Source organism: Pseudophryne corroboree, chromosome 3 (genome assembly GCF_028390025.1).
Source record: "Pseudophryne corroboree isolate aPseCor3 chromosome 3, aPseCor3.hap2, whole genome shotgun sequence".
Classification (NCBI taxonomy): Eukaryota; Metazoa; Chordata; class Amphibia; order Anura; family Myobatrachidae; genus Pseudophryne; species Pseudophryne corroboree.
In genome coordinates, this window is record NC_086446.1 from 389,143,244 (window position 1) to 389,155,251 (window position 12,008).

The following is a 12,008-nucleotide window of genomic DNA, read 5'->3' on the forward strand; positions in this document are numbered from 1 at the left end:
CAAAAAACCCTCAAAAACTGCTTAAATCATAGAATTTGGGGGTCATTTTGATCCCACAGTATTATCAACCTCAAAAAACATATTTTCTACTCATTTCCAGTCTATTCTGAACACCTCACACCTCACAATATTATTTTTAGTCCTAAAATTTGCACCAAGGTCGCTGGATAACTAAGCTAAGCAACCCAAGTGGCCGACACAAACACCTGGCCCATCAAGGAGTGGCACTGCAGTGTCAGACAGGATGGCCTATTTAAAAAATAGTCCCCAAACAGCACATGATGCAAAGAAAAAAAGAGGTGCACCAAGGTCGCTGAATGGCTAAGCTAAGCGACCCAAGTGGCCGACACAAACACCTGGCCCATCTAGGAGTGGCACTGCAGTGTCAGACAGGATGGCCATTTTAAAAAATAGTCCCCAAACAGCACATGATGCAAAGAAAAAAAGAGGTGCACCAAGGTTGCTGGATGGCTAAGCTAAGCGACCCAAGTGGCCGACACAAACACCTGGCCCACTTAGGAGTGGCACTGCAGTTTTCTAGCGAGAGGATAAGTGCTTCCATCCTCATGTGAATCTGAACCACTAGCCATGAACATAGGCCAGGGCCTCAGCCGTTCCTTGTCACTCCGTGTCGTAAATGGCATATTGGAACGTTTACGCTTCTCATCAGATGCTTTTAATTTTGATTTTTGGGTTATTTTACTGAACTTTTGTAGTATACTTGACGACACAGAGGTAGAGCAATGGACTACTGTACCGTACTGCTATATACATACTGGTGGTCAGCAAAATTCTGCACTGTCCTCCTACTATATAATACTGCGCACAACTAAAATGCACCGCAGGTATGGATGGATAGTATACTTGATGACACAGAGGTAGGTAGAGCAGTGGACTACTGTACCGTACTGCTATATATTATATACTGGTGGTCAGCAAAATTATGCACTGTCCTCCTACTATATAATACTGCGCACAACTAAAATGCACCACAGGTATGGATGGATAGTATACTTGACGACACAGAGGTAGGTAGAGCAGTGGACTACTGTACCGTACTGCTATATATTATATACTGGTGGTCAGCAAAATTATGCACTGTCCTCCTACTATATAATACTGCGCACAACTAAAATGCACCACAGGTATGGATGGATAGTATACTTGACGACACAGAGGTAGGTAGAGCAGTGGACTACTGTACCGTACTGCTATATAATACTGTTGGTCACTGGTCAGCATTCTGCACTGTCCTCCTATACTACAATGCAGCACAGATATGGAGCGTTTTTCAGGCAGAGAACGTAGATATTTGCAAGCACACTGAGCACAGATATTTGCAAGCACACTGAGCACAGAAACTGAGAGAACGCTGCACGTCCTCTCCCTATCATCTCCAATGCACGAGTGAAAATGGCGGCTCCTTATATAGAATACGAATCTCGCGAGAATCCAACAGCGGGATGATGATGTTCAGGCACGCTCGGGTTAACCGAGCAAGGCGGGAAGATCTGAGGCTGCCTCGGAACCGTGTAAAATGGGTGAAGTTCGGGGGGGTTCGGATTCCGAGAAACCGAACCCGCTCATCATTAATAATAAGTATAGATTCAGTGGGGTCACTACAGAGGTGCGGGCTGCACCCAGGTCTCATCCTCTGAGGGGTGACATTAAAGTGCCAATTCCTCCCCAGTGACAGGGGCTGACGGCTGCATTGTAACATTCTGCGCAGCACCCGGCACCTGTTATAGTGTAGGAGCAGGCACTGCACACACAGACTGAACTATGGGGACAGCCAGCAGCTCCATACCCCCAGAAAGACAAAAGCGGGGTTTCAGGCCATGAGGCCCCGTCCCCTGCCCACGAGGCCACACCCTTTTTAGCAGCCCATGCAAATACACAAGATGGCCGATTATCGATCGACTGCGCATGCGTATGGATCATAGTGCGCATGCGTGAGGCCAAACTGCTAAATAATTCAGCATCTTTTTTGATCACCAGGCGTACACAAGTTGATTGACAGGAAGCGGGCATTTGGGGATGGTAACTACCTGTTTTCTGGGAGTGTCAGGAAATACGCAGGCATGCCTAAGCGTTTTCAGGGAGGGTGTGTGACATCAGCTCCGTCCCTGAACAGCCTGATTCTATCGCACTGTAGGAGTAGCTCCTGGGCTACGCACAGACTGCACAGACAGGAAAAATCATTCGATGGTGAGTGATTTGCAAATGTATTTGCAGCTGACCGGAGTTTTGCAGATATTTTCACAAGGCGTACGCAGACTTGCACGGGGCAGGTATTCACTCTGTCTAGGGTGCGACTCTCTGATCGCAAACCTCTTCAAATTCGCAGAGGAGTGATCAGGTCTGAATTAGGCCCTATAGTCCCACACCGGGTGTCACCACAGGTAAGGATGCCACTGTATAGATTAGATATAATATAATCAGTAGGAAAAAATAAGAATTTACTCACCGGTAATTCTATTTCTCGTAGTCCGTAGTGGATGCTGGGTACTCCGTAAGGACCATGGGGAATAGCCGGCACCGCAGGAGACTGGGCACTCTAAAAAAAAGATTAGGTACTATCTGGTGTGCACTGGCTCCTCCCTCTATGCCCCTCCTCCAGACCTCAGTTAGGGAAACTGTGCCCGGAAGAGCTGACATTACTAGGAAAGGATTTGGAATCCAGGGTAAGACTCATACCAGCCACACCAATCACACCGTACAACTTGTGATAACTATACCCAGTTAACAGTATGAAAACAATAATGAGCCTCATTAACAGATGGCTCATAACAAAACCCTTTAGTTACGCAATAACTATATACATGTATTGCAGAGAGTCCGCACTTGGGACGGGCTCCCAGCATCCACTACGGACTACGAGAAATAGAATTACCGGTGAGTAAATTCTTATTTTCTCTGACGTCCTAGTGGATGCTGGGTACTCCGTAAGGACCATGGGGATTATACCAAAGCTCCCAAACGGGCGGGAAAGTGCGGATGACTCTGCAGCACCGAATGAGCAAACTCAAGGTCCTCCTCAGCCAGGGTATCAAACTTGTAGAATTTTGCAAATGTGTTTGAACCCGACCAAGTAGCAGCTCGGCAAAGTTGTAAAGCCGAGACCCCTCGGGCAGCCGCCCAAGAAGAGCCCACTTCCCTCGTGGAATGGGCCTTTACAGATCTAGGATGCGGCAGTCCAGCCGCAGAATGTGCAAGCTGAATCGTGCTATAGATCCAGCGAGCAATAGTCTGCTTTGAAGCAGGAGCACCCAGCTTGTTGGGTGCATACAGGATAAATAGCGAGTCAGTTTTCCTGACTCTAGCCGTCCTGGAAACATAGATTTTCAGGGCCCTGACTACGTCCAGCAACTTGGAATCCTCCAAGTCCCGAGTAGCCACAGGCACCACAATAGGTTGGTTCAAATGAAACTCTGATACCACCTTTGGAAGAAATTGGGAACGAGTCCTCAATTCCGCCCTATCCATATGGAAAATCAGATAAGGGCTTTTACATGACAAAGCCGCCAATTCTGATCCACGCCTGGTCGAAGCCAAGGCCAACAGCATGACCACTTTCCACGTGAGATATTTCAAATCCACGGTTTTAAGTGGCTCAAACCAATGCGACTTTAGGAAATCCAACACCTCGTTGAGATCCCAAGGTGCCACTGGAGGCACAAAAGGGGGCTGAATATGCAGCACCCCTTTAACAATGTCTGTACTTCAGGCAGTGAAGCCATTTCTTTTTGGAAGAAAATCGACAGAGCCGAAATCTGGACTTAATGGAACCCAATTTGAGGCCCATAGTCACCACTGACTGTAGGAAGTGCAGAAATCAACCCAGCTGAAATTCCTCCGGTGGGGCCTTGCTGGCCTCACACCAAGCAACATATTCCCGCCATATGCGGTGAAAACATTTTGCGGTCACATCCTTCCTAGCTTTAATCAGCGTAGGAATGACTTCCTCCGGAATGCCCTTTTCCTTTAGGATCCGGTGTTCAACCGCCATGCAGTCAAACGCAGCCGCTGTAAGTCTTGGAACAGACAGGGCCCCTGCAGCAGCAGGTCCTGTCTGAGCGGCAGAGGCCATGGGTCCTCTGAGATCATTTCTTGAAGTTCTGGGTACCAAGCTCTTCTTGGCCAATCCGGAACTCTTACTTCTCTCCTTCTTATTATCCTCAGTACCTTGGGTATGAGAGGAAGTAGAGGGAACACATAAACCGACTGGTACACCCACGGTGTCACTAGAGCGTCCACAGCTGTCGCCTGAGGGTCCCTTGACCTGGCGCAATATCTTTTTAGCTTTTTGTTGAGGTGGGACGCCATCATGTCCACCTGTGGCCGTTCCCAACGGTTCACAATCAGCTGGAAGACTTTTTGATGATGTCCCCAATCTCCCGGGTGGAGGTCGTGCCTGCTGAGGAAGTCTGCTTCCCAGTTGTCCACTCCCGGAATGAACACTGCTGACAGTGCTATCACGTGATTCTCCGCCTATCGAAGAATCCTTGTGGCTTCTGCCATTGCTATCCTGCTTCTTGTGCCGCCCTGTCGATTTACATAGGCGACAGCCGTGATGTTGTCTGACTGAATCAGCACCGGTTGTTTTTGAAGCAGGGATTCTGCTTGACTCAGGGCATTGTAAATGGCCCTTAGTTCCAGAATATTTATGTGTAGGGAAGTTTCCTGACTCGACCATTGCCCTTGGAAGTTTCTTCCCTGGGTGACTGCCCCCCAACCTCGTAGGCTTGCATCCGTGGTTACCAGGACCCTATGCAGAATCTGCGGCCTTCGGGCAGATGAGCACTCTGCAGCCCCCACAGCAGAGACACCCTGGCCCTCGGGGACAGGGTGTTAACCGATGCATCTGGAGATGCGATCTGGACCACTTGTCCAACAGATCCCACTTGAAGATCCATGCATGGAATCTGCCGAAGGGAATTGCTTCGTAAGAAGCTACCTTCTTTCCCAGGACTCGCGTGCAGTGATGCACCGACACCTGCTTTAGTTTCAGGAGGTTCCTGACCAGAGATGATAATTCCTGGGCCTTCTCCTCTTGGAGAAATATCTTCTTCTGTTCTGTGTCCAGAATCATGCCCAAGAACAGCAGACGCGTCGCGGGAATCAGCTGCGACTGTGGGATATTCAGAATCCAGCCGTGCTGATGTAGCACTTCCTGAAATAGTGCTACGCTGACTAGCAACTGCTCCTTGGACCTCGCCTTTATCAGGAGATCGTCCAAGTACGGGATAATTATAACTCCCTTTTTATATAAGTGTTCAAGGATTTTAAATTTAGGATGGGTCTCACCGAACCGTCTGGTTTCGGTACCACAAACATTGTGGAATAGTAACCCCGCCCCTGATGAAGGGGGGGTACCTCGATTATCACCTGCTGGAAATACAGCTTGTGAATAGCGTCCAGTACTACCTCCTTTTCTTTGGGAGCAGCCGGCAAGGCAGATTTGAGGTAACGGCGAGGGGGAGTGGCCTCGAACTCCAGCTTGTATCCCTGAGATACCACTTGCAGAACCCAGGGATCTACCTGTGAGCGAACCCACTGGTCGCTGAAGTTCCGGAGACGCGCCCCCACCGCACCTGGCTCCGCCTGTGGAGCCCCAGCGTCATGCGGTGGACTTAGAGGAAGCAGGGGATGATTTTGGTTCCAGGGAACTGGCTGTCTGGTGCAGCTTTTTCCCTCTTCCCCTGCCTCTGGGCAGAAAGGAAGCGCCTCTGACCCGCTTGCCTTTTTGTGGCCGAAAGGACTGTACCTGATAATACGGTGCTTTCTTAGGCTGTGAGGAAACTTGAGGTAAAAATGTCAACTTCCCAGCTGTTGCTGTGGATATTAGGTCCGAGAGACCATCCCCAAACAATTCCTCACTCTTATAAGGCAAAACCTCCATGTGCCTTTTAGAATCAGCATCACCTGTCCACTGCCGAGTCCATAATACTCTTCTGGCAGAAATGTACATTGCATTAATTCTAGATGCCAGCCGGCAAATATCCCTCTGTGCATCTCTCATATATAAGACTACGTCCTTAATATGCTCTACAGGTAGCAAAATAGTATCCCTGTCTATTGTCAATATTATCTGACAGGGTATCGGACCAAGCTGCTGCAGCACTACACATCCATGCTGAAGCAATTGCAGGTCTCAGTATAGTACCTGAGTGTGTATATACAGACTTCAGGATAGCCTCCTGCTTTCTATCAGCAGGCTCCATTAAGGCGGCCGTATCCTGAGACGGCAGTGCCACCTTTTTTGACAAGCATGTGAGCGCCTTATCCACCCTAGGGGACGTCTCCCAACGTAACCTGTCCTTTGGCGGGAAAGGGTACGCCATCAGTAACTTTTTAGAAATCACTATTTTCTTATCGGGGGAACCCCACGCTTCTTCACACACTTTATTCAATTCATCTGATGGGGGAAAAACCACTGGATGCTTTTTCTTCCCAAACATAATACCCTTTTTTGTGGTAACCGGGTTAATGTCAGAAATGTGCAACACATTTTTCATTGCCGTAATCATACAACGGATGGCCCTTGTGGATTTTATATTTGTCTCATCGTCGTCTACACTGGAGTCAGACTCCGTGTCGACATCTGTGTCTGCCATCCGAGGTAGCGGGCGTTTTTGAGCCCCTGATGGCCTTTGAGATGCCTGGGCAGGCACGGGCTGAGAAGGCGGCTGTCCCACTGCTGTACGTCATCTAGCCTTTTATGTAAAGGAGTTGACACTGTCGGTTAATACCTTCCACATATCCACCCACTCTGGTGTCGACCCCGCAGGGGGTGACATCACACTTATCGGCACCTGCTCCGCCTCCATATAATCTTCCTCATCAATCATGTCGACACAGCCGTACCGACACACGCACACACACACACACAGGGAATGCTCTGACTGAGGACAGGACCCCACATAGTCCTTTGGGGAGACAGAGAGAGAGTATGCCAGCACACACCACAGCGCTATTTAAGCAGGGATTTACACTAACAGAAAGTGATTTTCGCTATAGCTTTAATATACAGTTTTTCGCCTAAATTTTGTGCCCCCCCTCTCTTTTTAACCCTTTGAGCCTGGAAACTGCAGGGGAGAGCCTGGGGAGCTGTCTTCCAGCTGCACTGTGAAGAGAAAATGGCGCCAGTGTGCAGAGGGAGATAGCCCCACCCCTTTTTCGGCGGACTTCTCCCGCTCTTATATTTATACTATGGCAGGGGATTTTTGCACATATATAGCTTATTAGGCTATATTATGTGCCATTTGCCAATGTAAGGTACTCTAATTGCAGCCCAGGGCGCCCCCCCCCCCAGCGCCCTACACCCATCAGTGACTGGAGTATGTGGTGTCCATAGGGAGCAATGGCGCACAGCTGCAGTGCTGTGTGCTACCTTAATGAAGACCGAAGTCTTCAGCCGCCGATTTCCAGGATGCTCTTCTTGCTTCTGGCTCTGTAAGGGGGACGGCGGCGCGGCTCCGGGACCAGACGACCGAGGCTGGGCCTGTGTTCGATCCCTCTGGAGCTAATGGTGTCCAGTAGCCTAAGAAGCCGAAGCTAGCTGCAAGCAGGTAGGTTTGCTTCTTCTCCCCTTAGTCCCTCGTAGCAGTGAGTCTGTTGCCAGCAGATCTCACTGAAAATAAAAAACCTAACAAATACTTTCTTTTCTAGGAGCTCAGGAGAGCCCCTAGTGTGCAACCAGCTCGGGCCGGGCACAGATTCTAACTGAGGTCTGGAGGAGGGGCATAGAGGGAGGAGCCAGTGCACACCAGATAGTACCTAATCTTTCTTTTAGAGTGCCCAGTCTCCTGCGGAGCCCGCTATTCCCCATGGTCCTTACGGAGTACCCAGCATCCACTAGGACGTCAGAGAAAGAGCTGATATTTTCAAGTGCACATTCTCCCACCTCATGTGATGCCTGTCTTTTCTTGCTGACAACTGCTCTCTGTGTGGATCTGAGCACATCAGTCCAGAGAGAACAAACAGCAGACTTGGTAGGAGAATCATCTGCCAATGGCATGCTCAGCAGTTATGTTCAGTCCCTTATACTGCCTGTTGTGGCCGTCGCTCTAGTTATCGTATTATTATAAATACTACCGATATTGTGGCCATGATTTGAGTGGCTGGCTGAGAGGAGAGGGGGTTTCCTGGCAACTGGAGACAGAGACCCCCTTGCCTGTGAGGGGGAGGGGGGGGGGGGTGCAAAATCATAGGTCTCTCCTAGAGGATAACAGTCCTATCAAATCGGGTTGTTCCTTGGACTCTCTTTTATTGCTAGCCATTCAGCACCCAGCATGAGAAAATACATGTAATTTGGTGTTGAAGGGGAATCATGACACTCCGAGTCCCACCTAATCTTTTTACTTCAGTTATTTACAGTATGCAACTGTATCACTTTTATAGGGACTTTTTTGATTTTTTTTTGTAGGACTGGGAATTCCAGGAGGAACAGAGATTTTAGGGGAACAAGGACCGCGTAAAGCAAAATTCTATCTGAGAAAAGTGTGCAATTTGGTGGCCTAATGCAGAATGAGACAAGCGTTCTACTGAAGAGGTTAGAACATTTTGCCCGTCTCTACTTTTGAACACTTGAGTGTTTCCAGTACAAACTAAGGTGATTAATAGTGCCAATTACAAATGATAGCATCACTGACCATGATTTACACAAGTGTTACTTATAGGTATTTATACATTTTTTTATATTAAATACAATTAACAGTTTATTTTTCTTAGGTTAAGTGCACATGAGTGTTAATTCACATCATCTCCCCTCTCCATTCTGTTTTTAAAGGGGTATGGTGGAGATACATTAATTAATTGAGCTCTGTGGAAAGACGTCAATGTGGTGCATTTAGCCGTATCAGCCATGCACATGACACAGCAATCTAACCTGCCTATGGGGGTCATTCCGAGTTGATCGTAGCTGTGCTAAATTTAGCACAGCTACGATCATCTTCCCTGACATGCTGGGGGACGCCCAGCACAGGGCTAGTCCGCCCTAGTACGCGACCGCGACAGCGGAGCTACTCTAGCAGAGAGCTGTGTAGCTCTCTGCATAGAGAATGTCACGGGGAGGGGGAGCTGCAGGCTGCACATGGTCAGCCATAGCAGGTCCCTCCAAAGTCCACATAGTGCCGCCTGTCAGAGTCACCGTCAGCGGCGGGCGGATGCAGTCACTGTGAGCGGCGGAGATGCAGGAGTCAGGACCTCGGAAATTATGGAATCGGCGGACGGAGGCAGTCACCATCAGCGATGGAGCTGTACGACTTCGGCAATGGTGTAAGTGGCAGGAAGGCAGATGTGAGCATGTATATTTATTTTTCACTTTTTGTGAATACAGCTATACTATATATGTACATGGGGTGTAGTACGTGTTGCCGGCGGTCGGGCTCCCGGCGACCAGCATACTGGCGCCGGAATCCCGACCGCCGGCATACCGACAGCTGGGCGAGCGCAAATGAGCCCCTTGCGAGCTCGCTGGTGGCGCATGGTGGCGCGCGTACGCTATCTATTCTCCCTCATTGGGGGTCGTGGACCCGCAAGAGGGAGAAAAGTTGTCGGTATGCCGGCGGTTGGGATTACGGCGCCTGTACAGCAGTTGTCGGGAGTCTGGCCGCCGGGAACCTGAACACCACCCATGTACATATATAAACCTGTGGTTTAGAGTATCAATAACTTGAAAAGTCCTGGTCTAACCCTCCCCCTACCCTACCTAACCCTCCCTTTTAGGTGCCTAACCCTAACCCCCCCCCCCACCACCACAGCCTAACCCTAACCCCCCCTTCCCCCGGGTGACACATAAACCTATCTCACCCTCCCTGCACACCCTAAATAGTCTCCCCCTGGAGCCTAACACCCCCCCCCCCCCCTTCATGGTGGTGCCTAACCCTAACTCTCCCACCCCAAACCAAAACTCCCCCACCTCCCCGCACCGTAACTCTAAGTCCCCTGGGGGTCGACTAAACCTAACCCCCTCCATCCCCGGTGTAATACTTACCCACCCCACTGTGTCGACGGCCTGGATACGGCGTCATGTCCTGGCCCCTTTTGGGATTCCGGTGCGGTATTCCATTGTGTGTTGGGATTCTGGCGCATCCCATATTGTGTGTGTGTGTGTGTGTGTGTGTGTGTGTGTGTGTGTGTGTGTGTGTGTGTGTGTATATCACATACTGTATCCAGAAACCCCCCTTTAGAAATCCTGCGTTGGCCCCTGATGGGCCTGATTCAGTTGACCGTAACTCAGCAGCAGATTCTCCCAGCAGAGTTGTATGCATCCTTGCAACCAGACTACCCGTTATCTGTAAATTTCAGTCCATACCTGCGCCACTGAACTTTGTCTACATGAGAGTGTCCTATTACAGGCCATTTACACCTATTCAGTCGCAACTGGAGATGCCACTGAAATATCCATGGCACTGCATCGCTCATACTTGTGTATGCTTGTTTCACATTCATGCACAGTACAAAAAAACACGAAGTACCTTGCAGAGTTTCACATTAAGTTCTGCATTGGATCCCATGGGAACATCCATTTCTCCTCCACTGACCTGATAAAAGCAGACATCAATGAACTTTTGTCCGTGTGCATGAGCCCATAAGGTAAAATACTTGGCAGACCAGGTTGGCTACTGTAGCTAGTCAAAGGAACCTCAGATTCTATGGGAAAGTGGGGCTCCTCCAGTCCACCAGTTGGAGATAAGTGCCATATGTTACAGCTCTATTTTCATAACAGACCTGTATCAAAAGCTGGGTTTAATTTACACTATAGTAAATGTGAAAACCGATGTAGATTGGCGGAAGAATAAAGTAAATGTTTTTCAATGGTCTGAAGACATGGTTCCAATTTAGATCATGAGTACCATTATTCGTGCAAATGTAATTTGCCAGCATGTGTTAAAGCTTGGTGCTGCCAGTCTCATTTTCCCACTAAAAGAAACACATCTCTCTTAGGGGGTCATTCCGAGTTGATCGCATGTAGCAACTTTTTGCTGCCCGTGCGATCAACTAGACGCCGCCTACGGGGGGAGTGTATTTCTGCATAGCAGGGCTGTGAACGCTTGTGCAGCCCTGCTATGCTAAAAAAGTTTTGTGTAAAACAAGGCTAGCCCTAGACATACTTACCTGGTGCGATGATTTCAGCGGTGTAGGTTCCGGAATTGACGTCAGACATCCGCCCTCCAAACGTCTGGACACGCCTGCATTCGCCGAACCACTTCCGGAAAACGGTCAGTTGATGCCTCAGAACGCCTCCCTCCTGTCAATCTTCTTGCATTTGCCGCTGCTACCGCTTCCTTCATACGCAGCGTCGCTGCCCGGCGACGGGCAATGACGTGCCTACGCAATGCGCCCGCCATGCATGCGCAGTTCCAACCTGATCGCACAGCTGCGAAGAAGTGCAGCGTGCAATCAGGTCGGAATGACTCCCTTAGCGTGGCTGACATGATAGAATGGATAATGGGACTCCCTTGCTTATCATGCCAGATGGCTCACCAATCAAGCGCTGCAATATCAACTGTAGAGATTCCCGAGACCATTAAAAACCAAAAATCTGCCAAATCCTCTGGCCCCGATAACTCATGCACATTATAAGTGACTACCTTAACTCCCTATTCAATTTAAACCCTCAGCGCACTCTCTTACTGACCACTATCTTAGAGGCCTACATAGTAATTATTCACAAACTGGGCAAAGATCCTTATACTTGCGCTACTAATCGGCCCATATATCTGTGATTTTGAGCTACAGTATATGCCAAAATCATTACTAACAGTCTAATGTTGGGTACACACTGGCAGATATATTGACCAATCAATTGATTGGCCAATACATCTTTTGCTGATCTGCGGGTGTGTACAAGCAATATGTCTGTGAACGACATCTTTCACAGATATATTACATCTGCTGTACAGCACAGCAGGTGGCCAATATATCTGCAGATGCATTGGTGCACCTTTCTGTGTGTGTAAACAATGGGGGTAATTCCAAGTTGATCGCAGCAGGATTTTTGT

The 12,008-nt window shown here is 49.0% G+C and overlaps 1 protein-coding gene across 3 annotated transcripts in view; it reads left to right on the forward strand.

The window, feature by feature from the left end:
- The window catches only part of RAMP2 (receptor activity modifying protein 2), a 79,304-nt gene that overhangs the window by 33,834 nt on the left and 33,462 nt on the right, over nt 1–12,008 (forward strand). The window contains exon 2 of one of the 3 annotated variants that reach the window (XM_063960044.1): nt 8,429–8,614. The exons of 1 other annotated variant lie outside the window; for it this stretch is intronic. The gene's annotated coding sequence lies outside the window, so the exon portion shown is untranslated. The remainder of the gene's footprint in view (nt 1–8,428; nt 8,615–12,008) is intronic. One more of the 3 variants, XM_063960043.1, reaches the window with a different exon arrangement.